Source organism: Furipterus horrens, unplaced genomic scaffold (assembly GCF_987537825.1).
Source record: "Furipterus horrens unplaced genomic scaffold, mFurHor1.1.pri manual_scaffold_3, whole genome shotgun sequence".
NCBI classification, from domain to species: Eukaryota; Metazoa; Chordata; class Mammalia; order Chiroptera; family Furipteridae; genus Furipterus; species Furipterus horrens.
The window spans coordinates 179,589,626-179,616,409 of NW_028327173.1; the positions used below are offsets into that span (position 1 = coordinate 179,589,626).

At 38.1% G+C, this 26,784-nt stretch overlaps 1 protein-coding gene and 1 long non-coding RNA gene across 5 annotated transcripts in view; one reads left to right on the forward strand and one right to left on the reverse strand.

The window, feature by feature from the left end:
- Positions 1-252: 252 nt before the first annotated feature.
- On the reverse strand, positions 253-5,490 carry LOC150016861 (uncharacterized). The gene is made up of 3 exons (XR_016510074.1): positions 5,454-5,490; positions 4,815-4,904; positions 253-468 (listed from the first exon to the last, which is right to left on the reverse strand). It is a non-coding gene; the product is annotated as an uncharacterized LOC150016861 (long non-coding RNA).
- Positions 5,491-9,565: 4,075 nt separating this feature from the next.
- PPM1A (protein phosphatase, Mg2+/Mn2+ dependent 1A) overlaps positions 9,566-26,784 on the forward strand; it is a 32,105-nt gene continuing 14,886 nt past the window's right edge. The window contains exons 1-2 of one of the 4 annotated variants that reach the window (XR_016509835.1): positions 9,566-9,609; positions 9,887-10,110. The gene's annotated coding sequence lies outside the window, so the exon portion shown is untranslated. Of the gene's footprint in view, positions 9,610-9,675; positions 9,775-9,820; positions 10,111-26,784 lie in introns of those variants that run through there. The other 3 variants (XR_016509836.1, XR_016509834.1, XM_090270952.1) reach the window with 3 other exon arrangements.

Genomic DNA, 26,784 nt, shown 5'->3' on the forward strand with positions numbered 1-26,784 from the left:
TGGTAGAGTAGTTCCAAGGGTAAATGCCCTGAAAGAGAAATAACCAGATAGAAGCCATAATGCTTTTTATTGACCTAGCCCTGGAAGTAATGCAGTATCACTTTAATCACATTCTATAGGTTGAGGAAGTTCCAAAGATTCACCCAAAATCAGTGGGAGAAGATCCAAGAATGGCAATGTTTGGAAGAGGAGAAGTGGAAAGAAATCAGCATAAAGGCATTTTTTGAAAAATAAATCTGACATAACCATCAAGTCTAAAATCCTCCTGGAGGCTTTCAAAATCTTTGACAATTAGGTCTTATACAACTTTTTCTTCCTGATACTTAATTACCTCTTCACACTTTGTTTCCAATCCAGTTAAGGGAGTCATTCCCATCTCAAAGATGCTGGGCATAGCTTTTCTCCCACAAAAGTCTTCTCCTAATGCAAATCCAGACCATTTCTTCAAGGATATTCTTATTATGACATCTGTGAACCAAGAGACAGAAATATTGTCGGACAAAGAGTTCTTTTGGATTTTTCCATAAGATGGCTCTAGTAACACTTACTTGTCTTTTTTTTTTTTTTTGTATTTTATTATTTATGCTATTACAGTTGTCCCAATTTTTTCCCCTTTGCCCTCCCTCCACCCAGTAATCCCCACTCCCACAGGCAATCCCCACACCATTGTTCATGTCCATGGGTCATGTGTATAAGTTCTTTGGCTACCCCATTTTCTATACTGTACTTTTTACATTCCATGGCTATTCTGTAACTACCTACTTGTACTACATAATCCCCTTACTTCTTCACCCATTCTCCCACAATCCCTTCCAAATGGCAATCATCAAAATGTTTTCTGTATTCATGATTCTCTGTCCTTCTTGTTTGCTTAGTTTGTTTTTTAGATTCAGTTATTGATAGACATGTATTTTTTACCATTTTATTGTTATGATTATGATCTTCTTTTTCTTAAATAAATCCCTTTACTATTTCAAATAATAATAGTTTGGTGATGATGAACTCCTTTAGGTTTTTCTTGTCAGGGAAGCTCTTTATCTGCCCTTCCATTCTAAATGATAGCTCTGCTGGGTAGAGCAATCTTGGCTGTAGGTCCCTATTTTTCATGACTCTGAATATTGCTTGCCAATCCCTCCTAGCCTGCAAAGTTTCTCTTGAGAAATCAGCTGACAGTCTTATGGGAATTCCCCTATAAGTAACTAACTGCTTTTCTCTTGCTTCTTTTAGATTCTCTCTTTATCTTTAACCTTTGACATTTTCATTATGATGTGTCTTGGAGTGATCCTCTTTGCATCCATCTTGTTTGGGACTCTCCGTGCTTCTTGGAGTTGCATGTCTATTTCCTTCACCAAATTAGGGACATTTTCTTTTGTTATTTTTTCAAACGTATTTCCAGTTTCTTGCTCTTTCTCTTCTCCTTCTGGCACCCCATGCTGCAAATTTTGAAACTTTTGAAGCTGTCCTAGATGCTGCTTACACTATCCTCATTTTTTTTGGATTCTGTTTTCTTCTTATTGTTCTGATTGGTTGTTTTTTTGCTTCCTTATCTTCCAAATCATTGATTTGATTCTCAGCTTCATCTACTCTACTATTATTACCTTGTAAATTGTTTTTTATTTCGATTAGTGTAGTCTTCATTTCTGACTGGATCTTTTTATGCTGTTGAGGTCCTCACCAATTTCCTTGAGCATTCTTTTAACCATTGTTTTGAACTCTGCACCTGGTAAATTGCTTATTTCCATTTCATTTAGCTCCTTTCCTGGAGTTTTGTTCTGTTCTTTCATTTGAGCCATGTTTCTTTATCTCCTCATTTTGACAGCCTCTCTGTATTTGTTTCTGTGTATTTGGTAGAGCTGCTATGATTCCCTGTCTTGGTAGCATAGACTAATGTAGTAGGTGTCCTGTGAGGTCTAGTGGCAAAGCCTCCCCTATCACCATGCTGGGTACTCAAGGTACACCCTTTTGTGGGTTGAGTACACCTTCCTCTTGTAGTTGAGTTTGATTGCTGTTTGCAGGTCAATGGGAGGGACTTACCCAGGCCAGTCAGCTGCAAGAACTGGCTGTGACCACAGACCACCAACCTCCACCCTCTGTGGAGGACCAACTATGAAGTGGCTGGACTTATCTTCTCACAGCCTCCATTTCACATCTGGAAAATATAGTAATAAAAGCTACCTTGAAGGGATACTTTCAGGATTACATTAGATACTGTAGAAGTTAAGATTCTAGCAAACAGGAAATGCTCAACAAATTGTAGTCTTGTTTACACCTCTCGCAATGTTTAATAGGATATGACACATATTTCATACTTGGTGGTTTACTAACTTAATTCTTTTCCTAGGTGGGGATTAAGATTTACATCATCTAGGGCATTTTATTGATAAGTCAGTGAGAGTTCTTGCCCTTAATAGGCTTCAAGCAAATATTAAATAACCAAGAAGGATCTAGCCAATCCAAATTAGATAAAATTACAAGGAGCATTTCATGGACTTCGACACGTTTTTGTAACATTGCCTTTGGACTCCAAGTGTAGGACAGCAGAAATTTTATATGTTGTCAACTCCATGTGTTTCTGTATTTTAGTTTTTGCTTTCACATTCAGGCAGAACTGACATGTGCTGATGAGTTTAGTGATGACAGTCTAAATAGTCTGACTACTGCTTTTAAGCCAGTGTTTATGGGTACATAATCCAGATACGATACATATGACTCACCAGTCCATACAAATCACTGGAATTTTATATCAAGTCAAAATTTTTCTGTTGGCATCGCATGTTTAAAGTACTCACAATGTTCCCTTTAACCTTTCCATGCTTTTGTTGTGATTGACAACACAAAAGAGTTTCATATGTCTTGCCTACTTAAACAAAGGTCACTACTTTTACTCACCCCCAAGAGATGTACATGTGGTTCTTTAAAAGTACAGATGCATATAGTTTATTAAGTATTTCTTTCAAGAACTTATGATAGCCATAAAATATAATTTGAACAAATTATTTCTAACAGATATTTTGAATAGAATTGATAGGACATATATAAAAGGCTGTTGGGTGGGAGGTTTATTATATATTACAGCGGCTATTAATTGCATCCCTCTTCATGTTTAATGGTATTTGACACATGGTAGGTTATTAATGAGTACTTGGTTCTGAATGATAGATTGTTCTTTCCAGTGGTAGGTGCTTACGATTTACAGTATCTAGTGCATGGGATGAACTTGGACCATAAACAGAAATTATTGTTTGGCTCATCAATGTAGAAACTATAGATTCTATAGTTGTAATATAATAGCCATATAATTTTTATTACAAATTATTTATTGGGTTATCTATAATGTACTATTTATAAAATTAAACATAAAATTTATCATGGTCTTTTGCCAAAGACCTATTCTAGGTTTACTTTGGAGACCACCAATATATGACCGTTAGATTAAATGAGGGAAACCCAGTAGCAAATAAGAAGACTAAGTATATGGAGTGTATGTATTTCTTTCAAAGATTCAAGCGTAAGATTGGACCTAAGTATGGTTGTGGAAGAAGTAGAAGTCACCTTCGATGCTATTGAGGTCTTCACTAAATCCCTTCTTAAATTTATTTTACCCTTTCTCACCAATGCATGTCAAGGTGACTTGCTTATCAAGTATTAAAACTTGACTTTAAAAGATTTAAAGACTTTCATATTAAGATGTAAATGTCTGCCTTAAGTAAGAACACCTAAACTACCATCCTCACTAGATACATAAGATGTAAATTAATTAGTAGAATTTTAGTCTTCAGATGCATGTTGGGAGAACAGTGAATGAAGAGGGAGAGAGTAATAAGGTTCTTAGAGCATATTTTTGAGGGCAATCAGTATTCACTTACATAAATCACTTAAATGGATATTAATGATTCTTGGCTTTTCCTATAAGGTACTCCTTGCTATATTTTACTAAACTTACCAGGAAAGGTTACTTGATGAGTCATTGGCAACAATATCTAATAAGGATAGTTCCCAGATAACGTGTTCATTATCTGGGAAAATGACCACGTTCTTCCATGAAAATGTAATCATTCTATGCTATTTAAAGCTGAAAGCTAATTTTGCTTCCTTTGTAAGGATTTATAAAACTGATGTGAAAGGATCTTTCTTCCACTTTTGCTTTCTTAAAATCTCTTCTCTATACTGCATCAAGAGCAAAACATAAATCCGATCATGTCACTCCCCCCTCTAAAAACCTCCAGTGCTTTTCTATAACTCTTGAAATCAAAATTCTTACTATGGCTTACAGGTATCTTGCCTACATAACACTCTCTTCCTCCCTTATCATGCCCCAGATATCCCAGAGCTCTGTCTGTTACCCCACATGCCATTCTTCCTCTCCCCACCCCACCCCAGGCCTTTGTTCTTACCTTCTGCTGTTTCCCCACACCCAGCCTCACTTACCTTGGCCTGCCTGGTCCCCACCATAGGCTATTACGTTTTCAGTCTGATGCTAACCTGAATTTTTCCTCCTACCTGATGTTCTGCCATATTTATATGAATGGCAGGATGATAGGCTCTACAGTGATATATGGGATGGGGGTCAATAAGTATTGGGTTAGCTTTTTAAGAGGGACTTCTAAGGAGTGTGTCAGAGTAGATTGTGTTAGAAGGGAAGAGAGAAATTTTCTTTCAATGGAGAGAGCCCGAGAATGGAGGAGGTAAGAGCTGGAAGCAAAACTCAAGGAAAAGGAATGATTTTACATGAAACTTGGGAAGTATTTTTTTGTGTGTGTATGTGTAGTATAACTCCTATCCCACCTCACCAAAACATCTTCAAGTAAAGATACCTTTGTTGGAATTGTTCTCTTTTTCTTGGATGGGAAAATGCACTGGAAAGAGGCTCAAAGAGAGAGCAAGTTGTCAAGGCCAGTCAGCTTCTGCAACAGAAAAAGCAGGGATTTCGAAATCAGGTGGTTCTAAGTCTGCAGAAGAGTTATTTTTCTCTGCCTTAGTTTTCTCTTTTATAAAACGGAAAAATAGTATCTTCTTTACAAAGGTATTGTGAGAGTGAAATAATACCCATAAGGGGCCTGATATGGAGATCAGCACATTCTAGGTCAGCAATTTTCAACCTTTTTCATCTCATGGCACACATAAACTAATTACTAAAATTCTGCGGCACACCAAAATATATATATTTTTGCTGATCTAACAAAGAAAATAGGTGTGATTTTGATTCATTCACACCGGATAACTATTGCTGTGTTGGCTGTTGTCATTTTTTTGACAATCTAAGGGAAAAGAGGTCAGTGAACCTGACCAAAGAGTCAGATATTGCATGTTTTAAAAATTCTTATGGCACAATGGTTGATAATTGCTCTTCTAGGTCATTTCCATCCCTTTATATTGAATTAAAATTATCTTCTCTGTAATTCCCATGAATTGGTTCTAGTTCTACTTTGCAGAACACAAAGGGATTTTATTACCTTTTTCTGTGATGGAGCTCTATTTTGTGTAATCCTGCAACAGAAAAAAAAAAAGTATATTAGTGTCTCCGTATTTAATTGCTCTCAAGCTTAAAATGACTTCATTTTTCAAGTATTACTTATTTCCTTACAACACTGATCACAATCTGCAATTTCCTTATTTATTTATTTACTTCTTTGTCTATATCCCTCATTATAACATGAGCTCCTTGGGAGCTGGGCTTTTGCCCATTGATGTCATTATCTACCACTAGCACCCAGCACAGTAAACTTGTCTGACAAGAGACACACCAATGTTGTAAGGCTGTGGCTATATACGGTTCTCTTGAGTCAAGAGCCTATTCTAAAGACTATCCAGGGCTTGGCCAGTGTTGCTCACAGTGCCCACATTTCACTTAGGGACCAGAGGGAGCCCAAGTGGCAGCAGAAAACTGCTGACTTCCTTCTGCCCTACCCTAATGGGGTTGTCCCAGTGAGGTTACACAGAATAGAATCCTCTAATCCTGTTCATTCTCTGAGAGTCCTTTAAACAGCTAAATTTTTCATGACCTGATATTGTGGGGGACAGAGGGATGAAGGAAGGAAGACTGTGGTGAGGCATACATCCTCTCCAACAAAATTAGTTTAGGGACACTGTTCGCTCATATGTATTGCTCCAGTGGAAACTGGGTAGCAGAAGCTGTAATTTGGATTAAGCTAAAGAAAAAAAAGAAAAGAAGAATGGGGAAAGGAGTAAAGGATATAAAAAGGAAACAAAAGAAAAGGGGAAGAGTAATGTGATAAAAAGAAGAGAGAAGAGCAGGACAAATGAAGAGGATGTTTGTGAGGAAAAAACCTGGAATGGGCAATGAAGGAGGAGGAGGAAGGAAGATCTGAATCTATACTCTGCTTGGCTTTGTAACTTCTGGGGAGTGACTGGCTTCAGGGTGAAAGGATGAATGGGTCAGGTGAAGGGGATTCTCAGGAATTCCCTTGAAGCAGGGGTCACTTTAATTGCTGCAATTATTTTGAGAGGCTCAAGCAAGGCTGTCTCAGCAGTGGACTCTCCTGGGTGGATTCACAACAGTAATTTCTTTAAATCACAATTGTTGGAGAAAAGAGGAGAGAGTATTACTGATCAGTCTAATCTTTAGACTCCTCACTGCAGCCCCTGTCCTCACCCCAAGGCTCTGGATTACTAAACTAATAGCATACACTTAAATTCAGGACTTGAAAGCTAATCTTTCAGAAAAATCCTTTTCCTCTTTGGTAATTGAAATATAAACAGATTTTCAAAGCAGAGTAGGACAGTTTTAAAATATACCTATATGTGAGAGAGGGGGGAGGTGGGCGGGGCAGGGACAGCAATGAGGGGAAAATGGGACAACAGTAATAGAACAATTAAAAAATGAAAAAAAAGAGTATCTCATTTGAAATATACATATACCTATAAAAATTACTAAAATAGTTATGGCAGTATATTACCACTGTTTCACAAAAACTATAAACATCCCTAACGTATAGGCCCAAGCAAAGCCTTATAGTTCAAAAGAAAAAGAAACCTTTGCCCTGGCTGGTGTGCCTCAGTTGATTGAGCACCGGCCTGCAAACCTGAGAACCAAAAGGTTGCCAGTTGGATTCCCAGTCAAGGGCACATGCCTGGGTTGTGGGCCAGGTCCCAGGCTGGGGGTGTGTGAGAGTCAACTGACTGATATATCTTGATGTATCTCTCACACATGATGTTTCTCTGCCTTTCTTTCTCCTTCCCTTCCTCTTTCTCTAAAAAATAAATTTAAAAAATATTTTTAAAACATTTAATCCATGAATTATTACATATTTTGGAAAGGAAAGGAAACAACGCTTTTTTTCCAATATGCTTTTGCCCCTTTCTAATAGTATTATGTTTAAAGAATCTTTATGATAATATTTTGGAAATATAATATTTAGTATAAGGGAGGGGACATTAAATATCAAGCATATTTATTCAGGTAATATTAAGATAGCTTTACACCAAATTTTAAAATGTTAATCTTATAACCCATGAATTTTCTAAGTTTATACTAAAATGTCCCTGCAAGCTGTATCGAGAAGTAAGAAATAGAGGAAGGTGCAGTTTTATCTGCATCTGTGAGACGCTGTGCAGACTCCTTTAAGTTTCTTTATGTTCATATTTTCTTTTTTTCTACCTCTTCTGTTACAATTGACCCAAATTCTCCTACAAGTATAGAGCAGAGAGAGGGTACAGATGACTAAAGGAAGGAAGCAGTAAGACAGGCAAGACCTTCAAGTTCAATGCCGCTACTGACATTAGCAACCCCAGTTCTGCTTTATAAAAAAATTTGTCTTCTAAGACACTCCAAAAAGTGGTTGCCACATGAACTTTTCTATTTCAGGATGGTAATGAGTCCACTATGCTAATCATGCGCTTACTTGTCTAAAGTATTAAGGATTGCAATAAGGCAGTTTTAAAGATTTAATTTTTTTTTTTTTTTTTTTTTGACATGTGTGTGAAGAAGCAATTAGGAAATGTGTCCTCACATGATACTGGGACAAAGGGCAGAAGTGAATTTTATTTTTACTTTGTGTACCTGGAAATGATCCATCTTCACCTTACTCTAAACAATTTTAACCCTCAAAATATTGGGTAGAGTGATTTCGGGGGCTCCTTGAAGATTTGGCCTGCCAGTGACCATTAGGTGATACTGTTTGATCCTGTTATTAGGTTCCCAGGCCTAAATGTGAAAAGAACAGAACCTTCCCAAAAAGTCATGTTGAAGAAATTGGAGATGGTTTTTACAACTTTAAAAGCAGCTAAATGATGACAGAAAAACAATAAAAGTTGGGATAACAAAGTGTTTTTAGTAGATACAACTTGTTCTCTACAGTAACCTCCTGAGATGAAATGGAGAGGCCTCATCACAAATTTACCATTTTATTGGCCAGAACTCAATTTGGCTGTTTTTCAGTGTTCTTTCTAAAGTACCTGTCTCCTACAATGAAGAACTTACGTATTTGTTTTCTCTTTGTATATACTAGAGCATTTAAAAAAACTATGGATTTAAAAAAAAAAAACTTTCGTTTCTTCAAATGTGTAGGTCAAATCCACGAACAGGTTAAGCTTCTGACAAGAAGGAAAGGCACCCCAGCCAATGGGAACCCATGTTGGTGATGTACTGCTCTCAAGTTCTGATTCATTGGTCGGCTAGAGTTTGTCATTCTATCCCCGGCGTCTGCAAACAGCGTGGGTCGGGTTTTCCGTAGTCTAGCTAGCTTAACTGGATTTTGGCCGCCTGCACGTGCAGTTTCAATTAGGTTTAGCTGATCTCTAACTCTTCGTAGAAGCAGCTATTACGTTTCTGATTACCCTGAAGATTTTGAAATATCCTTTCCTTTGACCTCTCTGGAGGTCGTTGGAGGTCCCCGGTAACAGAACCATGTGACTGTCTAACATGTGCAAATAAATACACTGTGGGATCCCACAAGCTATAAAGAAAAAGCTTCCATTAACTTAGAACATGTGCCCTGTGCTTGCATGTGGGTGGCTGGTATAGGGTGCGTGTGTCGCTGCCCTTCAGGACGCGAGGAGTGTGGCTGGGACACTTGCGTGGACCTCCCGGGGTTACTAGGAAAGCATGGCTCCAGAGACGTAGAGCCTGGCGTAGGAGGTCTAGGGGCGCCCTACGCCCTAATAGGCATTTGAGCTACAGCAGCCAGGCGGCTGATAGGCCGCGACAGCGCCCATGAGGTCGAAAGGGCAGGGTCGCTCCTCGGGGCTCTGTGGACTGCGTCTTGGCGGGGAGTGGGTGTGTATTTGCAGACAGGTGTAAGAGCCGGGTGGGGGGAGGCGCGGACGTCTTAAGGAGAACGTCCGAGTCCCGGCACCGCAGACTGCCTGGATCGGTGAGGCTCTCGATTTCTCACTGCTATGACAGTCGCACACACTGTCCAGCTCCAGTGCCCAGTTCCGATGCGGGATTCGGATACTCCATTCAACTTCGGCCTGGAGCCCCGGCCTTCGAGGAGAGAAAGGCTGGGTAGGATAATGGCGTCATCTACGGCTGCCCCTCCCCCGCTCGCAGGCCGGCCCTCGCCGCAGCTCCTGCCCAACGACATCCGGGTCTCTCCAGATGGCTCCGCCGCGCCGCAGCCGTAGCGGCGGCTGAGCCGCAGGGGCGAGGTGGGGCGGGGCGGGGCGGACGGAGGGGTGGGGGAGGGGCAGCACGGCTCCGTCGTGAGCGCGGCTGCGCGGGGACGCGCTCGAGGCGGCGGCGGCTCTAGGGGCGGGAGCGCGCGCGGGAGCGAGGGAGCAGTGGTCTCTGGGCGGCCCGGGCCGCAGCTTCGGGTGCTCGGGCGACTGCAGTTCAGGAGCGGGTGGTTGGGGAGGGGGGGTGGGGGGCTCCAAGCAGGTGGGGCGCGATAGCGATGAATCTTCGGTTCTTCCTCCTCCTCCTCAGGGACCCGCTCTCCGCCTCTCGCTCCAACGCCCGGATGATCTGAGCCGCGAGGGCACCGAGAGCCGGGGTCCCGGACACAACCCGGCTCCTCCCCTCCTCTGTCCCCTCCCCTGCCTGACCTGTTCGACAGCAGCCGTGGTGACCCCCTTCCCGCGCCCTCCCCGGCCGCCGTCGCCGCCGCCGCCTCGGCCGACCAGGGACCTGCCTCCCCGCGGCTGCTCCGGGTAAGCGCGAAGTCGGGCCGAGGGCGGGCGGGCGGTGCAGGCCTGCACAGCGGCGATGGTGGCCAGGCCTGGGGCCTGGGGCCTGTAAACAAGCCGGGCGTCTGCCCGGGCGCTCCCGGGAGGCGACGCGACAACTCCACCCCCTGGCCCGGCCTCCTCGGAGCCGGGCGGCGGGCGGCGAGGGGTTAACGCTCCGCGAGGGCGGTGGCAGGGAGGCGGGGGCGGGTGTTTGTGGCGGCGGCATGGGGAGGGGGCGCGACCCTGGGCCGGGTAGGGTGTTCGTAGTGGCAACACGGGTGAGGGCCTTGCACCGGGCTGACCCTGCCGGAGAGCCTCCAGCGGAACTTCTCCATAGCGGCGAGGGGCTCCCAGCTCACCCACCCACCCGACCGCCCTGGGCTCCAACCCCTGGGAGGGGAGGCCGGGAGAAAGAAGGGGAGGGGCTTCCTTTGGACAGGACTTGGCCTCGAAACACCAAATTCTGTAGCATTTGCTTCAGGTTTTATAAGGGGCAGAGCTGAGAGTGAGGCTCCTTCAGAACTCTTTACGTCAGTGGTGCTTCCGATTCATTCATTATTAAGGCATCGAACAAATCCATTGAAGTAAATCACAGTGATTTCTTCTCTTTTTAACCGTGTAAACTGTGTAAGTTATTGATGTTAGCGTTTGCTTGGGGTATGGTTCTATTCTGCTTGTAGATTTGAAGTATTTTCTGGCCGTGAAGAGCCTTCTACCAACCGCAGTTTTAGAAATTTTGAAAATTTCATCACCTGAGATAATTTTCCTTTTCCTCAAGCACCGCGTGGTACTTAAAAATTTACAGAGGTCATGCTTAAGTTGCTCAAGCCAGGAAATCTATGCGCCACCCCCACGCCCAACCTTAGGTTTTCTGCTGATTGGAATAATGCATTCTAGGAAGTGATTGGAAGAGTACCGGAGGTGTAAAAATCTATGAGATAGGTATTATTTTCTCACAGTAAATGATTTTGACATTGAAAGAAATTAGAAATTTTAAAAATTGTTTTGAAGCATAAGAATATTTTCAAATTTGCACGTAGGGGTTTTAAACACAGCCACTTTTAGATGCAAAGAGCTACGGAGAGTCAGAGGGTTTATTTATTTAAACAGTAGTCTGTTGAGCATTAGGGATTACAGAGCCCTCAGAGAGGTCCGGCAGGGCTTGCTCTCCAACTTCCTTAACTGGAACAATCTCATTTTTATACTTTTATCTTTTTACATGTTGGGTCTTTGCCAAAGATTGTAGTTCTGTAATTCTACAGATTAGAAAACTGACAAGGAAGATAGTGACCCACTCCACTGTATTTTCTAATCATACATGTTACCTTTATTAATTTAGTATTTCCTTTGCCAGTAAATTGAAGCACAGACATCCCTTTCCTGGTGTTATATGGTCCTCCTCTTATGTATTGGGTTGGTCAAAAAGTCCATTTAGTTCTTCCCATAAAATAAAAGACACATTTTTCATTTTCACCATATTCTGAGTATGTCGGCTGTCTCCTCTTGGCTTCTAGTGTGTAGAGGCTAGAGGTGCTGCTAAACATCTTCCAATGCATAAGACACCCCCACAGCAAAGAATTTTTTGGCCAGAATGTCAATAGTACCAAGAAACTTCGCAAAGCACTTTGGACACATTCAGTCAGTCACAGCACCCTCTCCATACGCTGCACAAATCTTTTTTGCGTTTCAGTTGTGTTTTTACCTTTCTTGAAATAATAAAGTGTAATATGTCAAAAATGTTGCATACCTTCTTCCATCTTCAGTATTAAAATGGCTGCAGAAAAATTCACCTATTTGAAAATTTTTTTAATGCTCGCTGATGTGACAGCATTGTTTCAAATGAAGTTAAAGACAACTAAGCACACTACTAGAGCCGTCAAATGAAAAAAGTAAACGAACTTTTTGGCCAACCCAATATAACTCACATTGTATCTGATTAAATATTCAGTCATGTAGGGATGATTGCATTTAATTTAATGAACTGCACATGGAAGTTGCTTAAGACATATTGAGTTAATACCATTAAACATTTTTCACATCAGTGAAGTCATTTTGGGAGAGGTATACTAAGACAGGTAAAGTTGGGCTAGGTACCCTATATATTTGAGAAATGGGTGAATGCTGTAATCACATTTTTTTTTACATGGCATATGTATACATTATATGTTGTGTATAGACATGTATTTTAACATGGATTATATATGTTTATATTTTAGTTTAAAGGGCTGAGTGATGACCATAATTACAGTATAAACTGTCAAAAGGAACCCTGAGACAAGAATTGTTTAGTCATGGCTGTGCTCCAAAATATCTGTGTCCATGCACGAGTCCTTTAACCTTTTGAGTCCCAGCTTACAAGTCAGTAAAGCCAAAGCCATAGATTATATTATCAAATATACTGTCAAGTTAAATTTTTTTATTATCTTGTTCAATATGCTTTTGACCAAATGCCTAGTGTGTACTTTGATGTTTCAGCATTCTAAACCTGGTTTTCTGTCTGGGTTTTGTCTTATTTTCAGAAATTTTAAGCTGGTGATTGCTCTTTAGGAAAAATATTCCAGTAGGTAGCTTTTATTGACTTTCTATTAGGATAGGGAAGTCTAGGGAAACTGTAGGGAGGAAGGGGGATGGAGATTGCACAGGAGACAATGGGTGACTGAGACCACAGGTTTGAACAATCAGTGGCCCTTGGTAGTTTGATGTGAAGGGTATTACAGGAACACATTATGAAGTTTTTTCTGTCAGTTCTGGTTGAGTCTTACTTATCTTGTTAATAAACCTTTGTTTGAAAATTTGTTCCCTAATACCTAATTTTTTTCCCCAAAGGAGTCTATAGCAACATCATGTTGTCATATGGTAAATATTGCTAAGCAGTTACCAAAAATCTAATCTTTAAATTTTTACATTATACCTAGACTATTTATTTATTATAATGGCTAATAGTGTAACTGATTCTGGTTTAACTATGAATGTTTGTTTACTTCATGATTTAAAAGTAAGTAAAGACTGATACATGCCCACAGGGATCCTGTTATCCCTGAGAGCTGGATTAATTTCTTAAGGTCTAAGTCTGTGACCATGTAGAAATAGTTAATTATAAAGTGATATTTTGATGATCACCCCAAATGATTAACTCTTTTTTGAGCACCTTACCCTGAATGTTACTCTTTCCCTACCTTCCCAAGTGTCACAGTGTTTATTGATAGATATAAGTATGTAAATAAGGGCATAAACATGACTTGATAATGAATGTTACTCTTCACTACTTTCTGTCCTTAATAAGAGTCAGAGGAAGGAGGCAGCCATGTAAGAAAGCTCAAGTGGGATCCTATAAGGGTTAAGCAAGAAGAGAAAACAAGGTGTGGCCCTTGGGGGAGGGGGAAGGTGTTATGAGGGATCAAGATAAAAATTTGTGTCTTCCTATACCTTGTATAGTAAGTTTGTGACAGAATATGTTGTTTTCCATCTGAAGTAACTGATGCAAAATTTTAAAAATTCAGTTGCTTTATTTGTTATTTCACTATTAGCCTAAATGTGTAAATTCTCTGAATTTCCACCTGGATCCTTTTATGAAAGAAGCTTGGGTTAAGTATATTTAAATCAAAAGATGATTTAATATATTCCATATTATTCAAGTAACAATTTTATGTTTTACTATGAGTTTCCAGGATACATTCCTTGATGATTTTGACCTTTGCATGTCCTAGCTATCTGTAGTACCTGGATAATCTCTTTACCTAGCTTTTGTTTTGCTGAGGCAGATAGGAGGAGCTGGAGAAAATAATTAAGGGAGGTGAGTTTCAGTATAACTTCATCTAAAATGTAATAGACTTTGGAGTTTTTTTGAGAAACTGAGGGAAAGGTACTGGATATTAGTGTATATTAATAAAATAGACTTGATACTGTGTTTATAAAATTAGAAATGTTTTAAACATTCCTTAAGTAAAATGTGCAGTAAAGGAGGGAGCTTCAGTTTTTATAATTATTAATATATTTGTTTGGAATCCATTAACCAAATTTATGTAGCATTCCTATTTAGGACCCAGTTTGAAAGTAGTTAAGAGTTTTTGTGGCTAATATCACTTGAATTAAAATCCTTTGAGACCAAACTACTTTTAGATCAGAAGTGAATAATAAAGCCATGATTTATTACCACTTACTTGTGTCACACTGTAATTTTCACCACAACCCTGTAAAATATATGATGTTATCTTTCACAAATGAAGAAATATAGGCTCAGAGTATCGAAGTTATATGCCAAGATCAGGTGTGAAATTATTATCAGATATAAAATTATTTCCAAAGTATTTGAGTGGATTTTTCCCAATTAGATGAACCTTCTTGTTCCTACCAATTAAAATTTGAAAACCTGAATGTTAATACTTCTGATCCATATTCCTAGAATTGAGTCATTATAAATTTAGGTAAGGCTTTCAATGCAAGTGTCCTTACTAAAACGTTCAGAAAAGATTTAAGAAGCTAAGTTCATTTCTTCACTCCCAAAGTTTCAGAAGTCAGCAGAGCTAATTTTTTGTCTTCAACTATCATTGTTCAGGTTGAAGTATGGAATCATGTTCTCACATGGTCGATATCCTTAATGAAGGACTAAGGGAAATGTTTCTGAGTATACACATACTGTAGAGCCACATTGAAGGCTACAGAGAGAAGGTAACACTTCTAGTGGGATGATCTTGGGCAAGCTACTTGATTTCTTTAAGTCTAGTTTTCTTTATCTGTCAAGTGGAAAAGCTTTTTTCATAAGGTAATCTTTTTTTTTTTTTTTTTACCAGCGTCCTTCTCATCATAAGGTAATCTTGAAGATTAAATGACATAATTATTTGAAGCAGTTGACATATTTTTTACCATGAAGAAAGTGCCAAAGGAATATGGTAGCTGCTATTTGAGTATATGAAATCTTGAGATACCTGGGGGAATGGAGACTTAGTCGTATGAGAGCGTTATCTTTGAGTATAAATTTTAACTGTGAGTCTGGAAGCTAGTAGAACTATAAGAGAGTGAGTAGAGGCTTTAGAAGAGGTTGTAAAGGTTGTGGGTATATAGAATTTACATATGAATAGACTAAAATTTAAGAGGTAAGAGAAAGTTGAGTACCAGTAGATTTACTGGACTTCATGAAACTGGAGAAGAGTTATGGGTTTGGAGTTAATCATTAGGTGGGAGTAGATAGTTAAATAGAGGATAAAAAGTAAGCACTGAAGCAAAGGTGAATGTTCAGACTAGAATGCTTAGTAAGGGTTGGTATTTTGAAGAGGAGTCAACAGTTCATAAGATTAGAAATAGGCAAGAAAATATTGCTACAGGAAAAGATGAGAGGAAGAAAACAAAATTATTCTAATTAACTTTGTTCTTTCTGTAAAAAGAAATAGGGAGTTTTATAAAACACATTAGAGCTGTATATGTGGGTCCTGGGTTACTTAAAGCAGAAGAATTATATTGGAACAATTTCCGTCTTCTTACCCCATACCCAAACCATGATTTCAGAACTCTTAACTGGTCTTTACCTCTAGCGTCTTGTACTATGTCTCCCTCCCCATTCTATAAACATCACAAAATTTGTCCTAAAATACTATTTTCATCATATTATTTATCTGTTCAATATATTGTCCTTAGTGACTTCTTTTGCCTTTAAAATAAAATTTAGAATTCTTTGTTTGGCTTTTGACACTTTCCATGATTGGTCCTCAGGACTGATGATGTGTTTCAACCAAAATGGTACACTTGCCATCTATGGAATACAACCTGTACTTTTCTTTCAGTGGATCCTTGTTTGTGCTAATTAGTAACTTGGAATTCTTGCCCTTCCTTCTTCACCTTCTGTTTTCTCCTTTAACAGATTTCATTTTTAATATTTCCTCTTCCACAAAACCTTTCCTGATCACCAGAGTATTTCCTCTCTCCTACTTCCTAGCAGGATCTATTATATGTATGGCTTTAATCATATAATTTACAGTTAGGTAGGTATTTGTGTTTTAATTCTAATTTTGTGTTCAATTTAATTATAAAATTCTGAAGGGCAAAATACAATAACTTTATTATACCCAAAGCCTAGCAGAGGGCCTTGTGTATAGTAGGCATTCAGATAGTTTGTTAATATTAGGCAAAATCTACCTGAGTGGGAGTGATTGCCGTACGAAGTGGTGGAAGAAGTTAAGAGCTTTCTGGGAGCAGATATTTATTAAATTATTATTTATTATTTTGGCTGAACCTGGGTATTTAAGAGTGAAGAGTATACAAATCTGAAATGTGGCAGAGTTTATGTTGGTATATAAAATTAGATTAACTGATTCTGGACCTAAAGGTTTCATTTTAATTTCCTGTGTTTTGGCTTTGAAGCTTAACAGGACATTCATAATCATGCATCTCTTTCCAGGGTTAACATTTGAAAATATTATGAACTGTACATATTTTGAAACAGATAGGAATTGTGGAATCACAATAATTAGACACTGTATTAGCAACTGTCAGCTGGTTTAACATGAACCAAACGAATGTCTAATATATGAATAGTCTGTTCATTAAAACCTCTAAGCTAAACTTTAAAACTTATCAAACTGTTAAACTATTTCCAATATTTACAAAATACATATAAAATTTTCTTTAATTTTTAAATGAATAATTTTATGTAGGCAGTCTGTGGCTGCTTAGATCCATTTATTGGAGCATGATACCAAGGAGACCAGAATCATAAATTTGATTTTTTTTGTGTGTGCCTCTTCATTTTTTCTAGCCTTGACTTTAGCTAGTAACAATCATAGGTAGCATTATTGAGATTTTCAAGTACTGTCTGATTAAATATTCTTATCTGTATGGGATACATACTATTATTGCCTGCATGTTAATAGGTGAGGACATTGAGACAGAGGTTAACACATGTCATTGGACTGTTCAAAGTAATTAATATGTAGGTCACTGCAGTTTTATTGCTGCTGCTAAAAGAAAATCTGTTTGCAGTTGTGATGGATTAGAAAATGTTTGAGTAGGAAGGATACCACTATAGTTCATTTGTACCTAGAAAGTGAATCTTGTGATTGAGTTGGGCTCTGAGGTGGAAGTGTATGCTAAATTTGAAAAGTACAGTATTGCATGTCATGTCAACTCCCTTTAGGTTTTTCCAACAAGAGCTATTACATTGATAATATTGAAGGATATAAGATACAGCTATAATACAACTAGTACCACAAGCCATACACAATTTTGTTTTAGGCTTATTTATTCATGTTAAATACTTTGCAACCCACTGGCATAAATGGTTTCATTGTCTTTCATTCAAATGAAATGTGTAGTGAGTTTAAGAAGATAGTCTCAAGTAGAAACTACCTAATTGGTCTTGTGATGGAGATTATACTATAAATGTAACATTTTATGTTGTTTATGAAAAATAAATTCCTTGAAAGCAGGGACCAGGTTTTATTTGTATTAAACAGATGCTCAATGTATGATTGTTTAATCTTAGCCTCCCTGCACATTTTCTGATGATCACGTGACAAAATCGAGTGTAAGCCAGAAATAAAGTGGACTTTGAGAGAGCATAGATCATATGTAATCCAGTTTCAGTTTAGGCTGGTGCTTTGCATTCATCAGTGATATGACTGTCTCAGGCAGGGACATAGATAAACAGGGTTTTGGGGTTTTTTTTTTGTTTGTTTTTTGTTTTGTTTTGAGTCATGCTATCTGTGGCTTAATTTTTATTTAAGGAATATGTTCAAGAACTGTCGTCCTGTTTCAGAGAATTAGACCCATAAATCATTGCCAAGGTTGAATGAATGTTTTGGCCTCATAGCATTGCTCCTTTATTCTTCAGCATCAGTGGTAAAAATTGCATTAAATTTGGTATTCTGTCTACAGGAGATGAAGCTTGCTTGCTTACTTTTGTTACCAAAATTTAGAATGAATATATTAATGATAATGATAAAAGAAAGGCTGTATATTAGTTTTGGGTTTTGTTTTGCAAACAGAATCATAAAACTTAACAGGCTTTAGAAAACATCTTTGAAGTATGTCATCATGCTTTAGAATGTAAATAGGCAGTAAATAAAATTTTCACTTTCTATAAAGCGGTAGAATGTTATCCTTGCTCAGAGTCCGTAAGGCTGTTTTGGACATCAAGAGGCTGATCTTAGAATTGACAGCTTAATCCTGTGTTCTGTTGTCTTCATTCTCTTTATCTGTATAAATGTTTCCTGATACTATAAGTAAGTACCTCAGTGCCTACTGAGCCATGTCGTCGTCGTCGTCGTCGTCGGCAGCCGTCCGTCTCGAGAGACGATGGTGTAGCTTCTTAAGAGTCTATCTGCACCGCCGAGAATGGCTGTGCAGTCCGACTCGGGAGTGACACGGTATCTGTCTCCTCCCATGTTGAATCGACATCTTGCGATGACGCTGGAGTGTCCTCTCCAGTGAAGCTGAAGCTACAGAGCCTGGGCAGGGTGATATGGAGGGTCTGCTGTTGCCCATGCAGCAGACCCCCCCTCTCTTCGCAGCTGAAGGGTTCAAGGGAAAGACGGAGTCGATACAGCTTGGCTTCAGGTGCGCCGCAGGAGTTGCCGGTGTTGACTACAACGTCAAACCGCCTTAGGGACTCCGGCTCCGGATTTTCTGTCGGGGTTTACTCCCTTAGCCTTTCCCCTGAAGAGGTATGCCGCAAGGCAGCGGAGGACTGAGCCATCTAGTGTGATCTATAGTCTATAATTGAATAACAAAGTGGAAATGGCATGATACAGTTTGTTTGCAGGTCAACTTCTATGGGAATACCTGGGTAGAAAAGAATTCTTAACTGTTGACAAGGGAGAAATCACAATGATGGCTGTCATTCACTTGTTTTACATATTAATCAAGTGTCATGATATGGTAAGTACTGTGAATAAAAAGGTGTGATTTCTTCCCTCATGGATCTTAAAATATAAAATGAGAGATAATTCATTCACAGGATTCCTGTGATCTCATGACTAAATGGTAGATCTATTTCCTGAGACAGAGAACTGCGTAGAAGTGGTAGGGAGTTGAGAAATTCATTTTGGGCCATGTCATTTGAAGTGTGGCTAATCGAGTATAGGAGATAGTTTGGGCATTTGTTTGTTTGTTTGTTTTTTAATCCTCACCCAAGGATATGTTTATTGATGAGAGAGGGAGAGGGGGAGAGAAAGACAGAGAGGGAGAAGGAGATGAAAGAAAGACATGGACCCGTTGCCTCCCACCTCCCGTATGCACCCCTACCAGGATCAAGCCTGCAGCCTTTTGGTGCATGGGACGACACTCCAACTAACTGAACCACCAAACCAGGGCTGTGTGTGTATGTATTATTTTAAGCTAGTAGAAAGATGAAATTTTCACTTAAACAAAAAAGACAAAACACCCTTTTTCTGTTACTTTCCCAGCACCCTTTTTCATACACACAAAGCCTCATGGATGGACTCAGCGAATGATTCTGTTGTAAGAATATTAGCTTATATGGACAGAAGTCTGCTCTTAGAAAAAAAATTTTTATCCTTTTTCTAGTGGGGACATTTCATATGTGTCAAATATTTAGAATCTCCATGTATTTTGTGAGTGACCTTTTCCTATCTTAAATATTTAATGTTTTATTTTTCTCTTCTTTCAACTTAATTACACAAGGTTATCAGCAAACACTTAAATGCTCTGTATGAAGAGTTATTTTTAAGAAAAGAAAAAGGTGAATTGACTGGGGAAGTCGGGTATTGTTTTGTGGGTCAGTCTGAGTCTGAAGCCTCACATAATAAAAAATAGCAAACTGAGTCCTGGGTGGTGTAGTTCAGTGGATTGAGTGCTGGCCTGGGAACCAAAAAGTCTCCAGTTTGGTCCCCATGTTACAGAACCCCTGGGCTGCTCCAATTTAAACAGAACCCACAGGCTCTTTAGTTAGGGGCCCAATTGCCTGCCGCCAGAATTATAACTCTCAATACCAGAGTTTAGTGAAAAGAAAAAGAATTGCTTATTTAATAGTTACATAGATCTAATTATTTGCGGATTTCTGCTGTTAAGTCTTGTTGTTTAAAACACCCATAAACACATATCCTTGCCTCCCCTCTACCAGGCCAGGCTAGTTTTAGAAAAGTTAAAGAAACCATTTCCCTACTTTCCAAACACAGTTCAGCTTTACCAGCAGCTGCCAGTCATTCAATTCTGATTGTGTTATGGTGTCCACCAGCTTTTAATCCAGAACCTTGTGGATTCTCAGCCTCCTTGTAAACTGCATAGTTAGTCCTTTTGTAATCCACATGGTCAGTTCTGTTCCTTTTCAAAGCAAGGTAAGTCCCTTCCTTAAAACTGCATCGTCAGACCCTAGTTAAATCCGCAAGGTCAGCCTGGCTAAAATGTCTGCCACTTATTTTTAAACCCCTGACTACGTCCTCTGATGCAGTGGGTGTGGTAACCAGTTCTGACCATTCACAGAACCTCACGCAGGCTCTGTGCCTTTTCCTTACCATCCCCTGGTCCAAGACCCCTCCCATCTACCTGAGGCCTTGGATGCATTACAGTCATTTTGCATAAGAAAGACACTAGCCACCAGCCTCAGGCATGTGGAGGCATTATGAAAGCTGCTTCCTTCTCCCCATCCCCCAGCCTGCAAGCTCTGGGGGTTTTTTGGACTCCCCTGTTTCTGTAACACCCAGTCAGGGCACATTCCTGGGTTTCGGGCCAGGTCCTCAGTTGGGGTGTGCGAGAGGCAACCATGATCAATCAGTTCTCGTTCTATCGTTCGTTCTCTCTCTCTCTCTCTCACTCTCACTGTCCCTGTCTCTCTCTCATTCATGTCTCTCTTCCTCTCTCCCTCCCTTCCCCCTCTAAAAGTAAATAAATTAAGTTTTATTTTTAAAGCAAGCTGAGAAGTGAACCCACTTCTCAGTTTGTACACAAGTTATCCAAAACTGAGAAATTTCGAATAGTTAACAGATGAGGCAAATTGAGATTGTGAATACCTAAACATTCTTGAAAACTTTAAAAACTAAATAGCTCTCTGCTCTCTAAATCTTTTCAGTGATTTGCTTGTACTATAATTGATAGTGAAAATAGGTCAGTATTTAATTTTTATAGTCACTAGAACCCGCCAAGTAAATTTAGCTTAGATATTTTTCAGGCAATTAAGTACTTCTAACGCTTACTTTTAAAAATTGTACAGTACATACTTTTGTAGAAATTTAAGAATACTGCCTTACAGAGTATAATTCAGATCACGGCACATCTGGAAGATGATGGTATATTAAAAATCATAAAACATGAAGGAAACATCAAAAGTGGCAGCTCTGTCTCACACTTTGTGTAGGGAAACTGCTGCTAATATCTGTAAAAACTGGCTGTGGTTTAGATACTTGTGTTTACCTAATTCAGCAAAGACTAATTGTTTTTGAATAATATTTGGTAGAAAAAAATGACCTGTCACACTTTATGGAAATACTGTTTAGAAGAGCTTTATATGATTTAGTTTGGTTGGTTCAATTGGTCGGATTTGGTTTGCTTTTTGAAATTTCGGTTTTAAGGTTTTAACTTAGGGCATTTAATTTAGGATTTTGTTTAACTCAATATCAGTCTTACATTAGCATTCATTTAGATGAAATTTCGTTTCTTGGAGGAGGTTAAGTAAATACTAAGTTGAAAGAGTGAAGTAAATACTTAGTTGAAGCTATAAGCTAAAAAAATATTACGTAGCTGAGAAGTTTTTAGGTAATTTTCATCTTTAAAACTATTATGCTATAGTATTTTACATATTACTATATCTATTGGCATCTTTTTAAACCTTCTTATGTAAAAAACTACAGAAAACCGTATAAAGCCATAGTAATCTTTTTTATTGGCATCATTGAGATATAACTCACGCAGCATAAAATTTACCCATTTAAAATTTATAGCTCAGTAGTTTTTAGTGTAGTCACAGAATTTTGCAACCATTACTACAATTTAGTTTTCAAATATTTTCATCACCCCCAAAAGAAATCTTATTAGCAGTAATTCCCTTATTCTCTCCCCCAGCCCTTGTCAACCACTCATCTACTTTCTGTCTCTCTAGGTTTTTGTCTTTTGGGTATTTCCTGTAGGTAGAATCCAGATAACTTTTTGATTAGTGATTTCTAGCCATTATCAAAATCTTGTATATCTCATGAGACAGCCTGCTGTCAATAATTTAGCCTCCTTTTATAGCTTAAATAGTGGCTATTTTCTCCTTCTCTGACCAGGAAAAATTATTCAGTAATTGGGAGACTGTAATCCAAGTTTAAACCAAGATTTGTGCTTTCCACTAGTATTAAAACTTCAAGAAATATGTACCATTTGTCCTTACCTCTAGTTGTGCTTTTCACTGTGGGTTGCTTAGTAGCCCTCTTACCCGACACACCCCCCCCCCCGCCCCAGCTTTCCCTCAAATGTTGCTGTAGCAGCCATTTCTCTTGTACCTCTCAAACTCAGATTGACATGAATTCACTGAAGTACGCATTTCCCTTTGCCAGCTGGCTTGCTTGATCTCTGCCTTCTCATTCCCCTAAACCCAAGAATGAGGAAGAATTAAAAGCAAGAAATGAAAAATAGAAGAGCCTGTTCAGGCTGGGGAGGGACAGGGTGATAAGAGCAGGAATGGAAATGGTATAAAATTTGCAGGAAGACTGAATTTGTGGGAAGAATAAAATTCGGCTGCTACTTAGGAGAGAATACAACCTAGAGGGACGACATAGAAGGCAAAGATGTTATAGTGTAATAGAACGTTGAGAAGACAGATGAAATTTCCTAAATTTTCAGTTCTGAATTTTGAGTCTTAGCGATATGTCAGTTAGCACAGATGATCATTTCATTCTTTGATGAGGGGTTAGTACCCTTGACCTTTTTTCTTTCCAGAACTTTGTGTAGGCATTTTTAAGCCGAACTGTAGTCAGGAGTAGTCGTTGGGGTTGTTCAAAGATCCTTAGGTTTGAACCAGTACGGAGTGTGGAACCCATTTCACCTTGAGATTCTTCAAAGATGTCCCACAGAAGATAAAAGGCAATGTTCCCTTGGAGTTTCTTCATTGGAGGGGCAGAATCTTCTTCTGGGTGCCCCATATTCAGCGGTTGCTTCAGAGGTCTAGAATTAGCCAGACTGTGGCTGCTAATTGAGAAGTTGCTGCTGCCAAAGAAAATCTTACTCAGTTTGATAAATCTTGGACCTTCTGGTTAGATTAAAATTGTTAATGAGATTTTAGGGACAATCAGTAAAAGTGCCTCAAGAGAGCCAGAATCCCAAATAGAGCTTTAAAATGAGTCATCCTATAATAAGCAAACTGTAAATTTGGGAAAAGAGGAGTACAAACTAATAGGAACTGTTAGTACCTGTATTCAACCCTTGGATGATATGTTTCAAACCCTGTATTCGGTTCCTTGATCAGATATATTATATATAACCTAGTATACAACATTTTGTATATAAGTTTTTTAAGGAGCTGATGATACATATAGGTTACATTTTTTAAAAAGAACAATAGGCTACCATTTTTTTTATGCAACTGAGATTTGTTATTTAACATATAAAATATACCTGATTTAAATGGAAAATATAATATCTGATTTAAATGAATGATTTTTAGTATTGGAAACCAAGTTAACCAAATATCTATATATTTTGTTTCAGTAGCAAGTATTCTGTTCTGTACAAAAGAACTATACAGCGGTGGGCAAAAGTAGGTTTACAATTGTTCCGATGGAAAGTGATATAGTAATAAATAATAGTATAAGGATAAATGTATATCGTGTACTCATAACTGTAAACCTTCTTTTGCCTACCCTGTACATTTGACCCATGAAACAACATGAGTTTGAACTGCATGAGTCCATTTATATATTAATTTTTTCCAGTAAATACTGTAAATATAGTTTCTCTGATATATTCTTTTCTCTAGTTTACTTTATTGCAAGAATGCAATATATAATGTAACCTACAAAATATGTGCTAATCGACTTTATGCTATAGGTAAGGCTTCTGGTCAGCAGTAGGCTATTAGTAATTAAGTTTGGGGGAAGGCAAAGTTATACTCGGATTTTCAACTGCATGTGGAGAACAGTGACACTAACTCCTGCATAGTTCAGGTGGGTCAACTCCTAATCTCCATGACTGTGTCATAGACTAATTACCTTGTAGACGGAGAAGCTTAAGAATAATCATTGATTTAACTAAGTAATCTATAGGATTGAGCTTTATTAAAAGACTGTTTAACCAGAAAATCCTGTAAAAATTTAGTCCTTACTGAAATTGGGGAAATGTAGAGACCGTCATCCTGTGAACTGCAAACTAACAGGTTTTATAAGAAATTCTACCTTTCACTAAAGTAAGATGTGAGGATTTAAAGATGTTCTAACTTAAGTATATTTGGGGAAAAAAAATGAAATACCCGAAGAACGTTTGTTAAATGAGATTAAGCTTTACTATATAGAATTAAGGTACCATTATTTTGCTGGTGTTTTAATCTCCTGGTACTTACTTTAGGTTGTGCGATAGTGTTTCAGCTACCCTCCACAGGATGGCAGGAGTGAAATAATAGGCCAGCTGTTCTAACGCCATTTATTGAAGTTTTGTTCTCTCAGCTCTCTTTGTGGACTCTCAGTTATATTCCATTGATCAATTCAAATACCGTAATTTGAATTGTTATAGTATTAGGCATGGTAAATTCTCATTTTTTAAAAACTCTTTTTGTCTATTTTCAAATATTTTTTCATACGAATTTTGGAATAGATCTGAGAACAAAAAGACCTAGTTATGATTATATTGAATCTATTGATTAATAGAGGGAGGATAAATGTCTTTACAATATTGACTCTTTGTGTCTTTTATCTTGAGACTCTCTTTAAAAAAATTTTTTTAAATTGATTTTGGGGTTGGGGAGACAGAGAAACATTGATTTGTTGTTCCACTTGTTTGTGCATTGATCTGGTTGATTCTTGTATGTGCCATGACTGGCAATTGAACCTTCAACCTTGGTGATGCTGTAACCAATTGATATGGCCAGGGCCTGAGGCACTCTTCTTAAAGGTACTGAATATTTCTTGTTAATTTTTAAATTAGATATACTTGTGTTTTTAAGTGATTATTATTATTTATATAGCCAGGTAACGTTATTGAATTTTTTTCCTAATAATGTTTTAGATTTTGAGTTTGCCATCATTTGGTCATTATCTGCAAATAATAGTTTGATGTTACCTCATAATTTTATGTCTGTTTTTAAAAAAATCTTGACTTATTGCATTGATCACTATTAATAGGGATAAGAGCAGATATCCTTGTTTTCTTGGAATTGTTCTAATCACTCCTTTCTGTTTAACTTGAAATATGTTTTCACATTACAGGATGAATTTTATCAGATACTTCTTAGCATATGAAGAGATGATTATAACGTTTTTTTTTCTTTGAACTTTTTAAAAGATGCCTTATATTAATAGGTTGCTGAATGTTGGCTCATAGTTGAATTCCTAAAATGAACTCTAGTTGGTGATTTGTAATAAATGCTTATGTTTTACTTGGGGTTTTTTGCATCTGTATTAATGAGTGTGTTTTTAAGTTTTTTAGTGCTATCTTTGTCACTTTATATCAGGATTATGGTAGGTTTGTGAAAAGAAATGGGAAATTCTTTGTTCTTTAGGTATTTTAGATAATTTGGGCATTATATGTTCTTTTATGGCTTAAAAGATCTTGATTATGAAATTGTCTTACCCAGTGCACTTCTATTTTTAATGACTTTATTTTGAAAGCAATTGAAATTTATAGAAAATTTGAAAATAAAAGTACAGCGAAGTCCCATATTGACCTAAATGACCAACTATTGTTAGCATTTGTAAACTTTTTTCCCCCTCTCTGTGTATGCACATGCATATTCTCTTTACACACACAAATATACACAAGCCAGTCCACAATCACACATTACACTTCGGTCTTCTTTAACCCAGAATGGTTTTTCAGTCCTTTTGTTTTTTTTCTTTCCTGAGCCCTGGAGCTTTTTTTAAGGGACCGTTCTTTGATGAAACTTTCTCATTTTGTCCTAGAGTTACAGGTCTTTATATGCTGTCAGTTCTTGAAAAAGTTTGGTAACTTGTTTCCAAGAACATTGTCAGTTTCCTTTATATTTTCAAATTTATTAGCAAAGAATTGTACAGTGTGTTTTACAAAAAATAAAACACCCTTCTATCTGTGAGGTAAGTATAGCCTATTTGGTTTCTAATCTTAATAATAGTTGTTCTCAATTAGGCTAACTATTGGTTTTGTTCATTTTTCTCTCATATAACTTATAGTCTTTACCTTATCTTTCATAATACACTCCTTCAGCTTTCCTTGTGTGTGTGTGTGTGTGTGTGTGTGTGTATGCGTGCGTGTGTGTGGTTGTACTCTTTACTTCTTGAACTGAATGTGAATATTTAATATACTGATTTTCCCTTTTTTACTAAAAAAGTGTGAGTTTTCCTGAAAAAGATTTGATAATGTCTCATAGAATTTGATATGAGGTTTTTCTCATTATTATTGTTTCTAAATATTCTGTAATTGTAAAAATATAGAAACTCAGTGCATAGTTGATTAGAGCATGGCTTTTAAAGCAGTTTTCAGATGATTGAAGTTTTCTTTTTTTATTGTTTCCAGTATCTACTTTTGTATTAAAGTCAGGTAATATGGTCT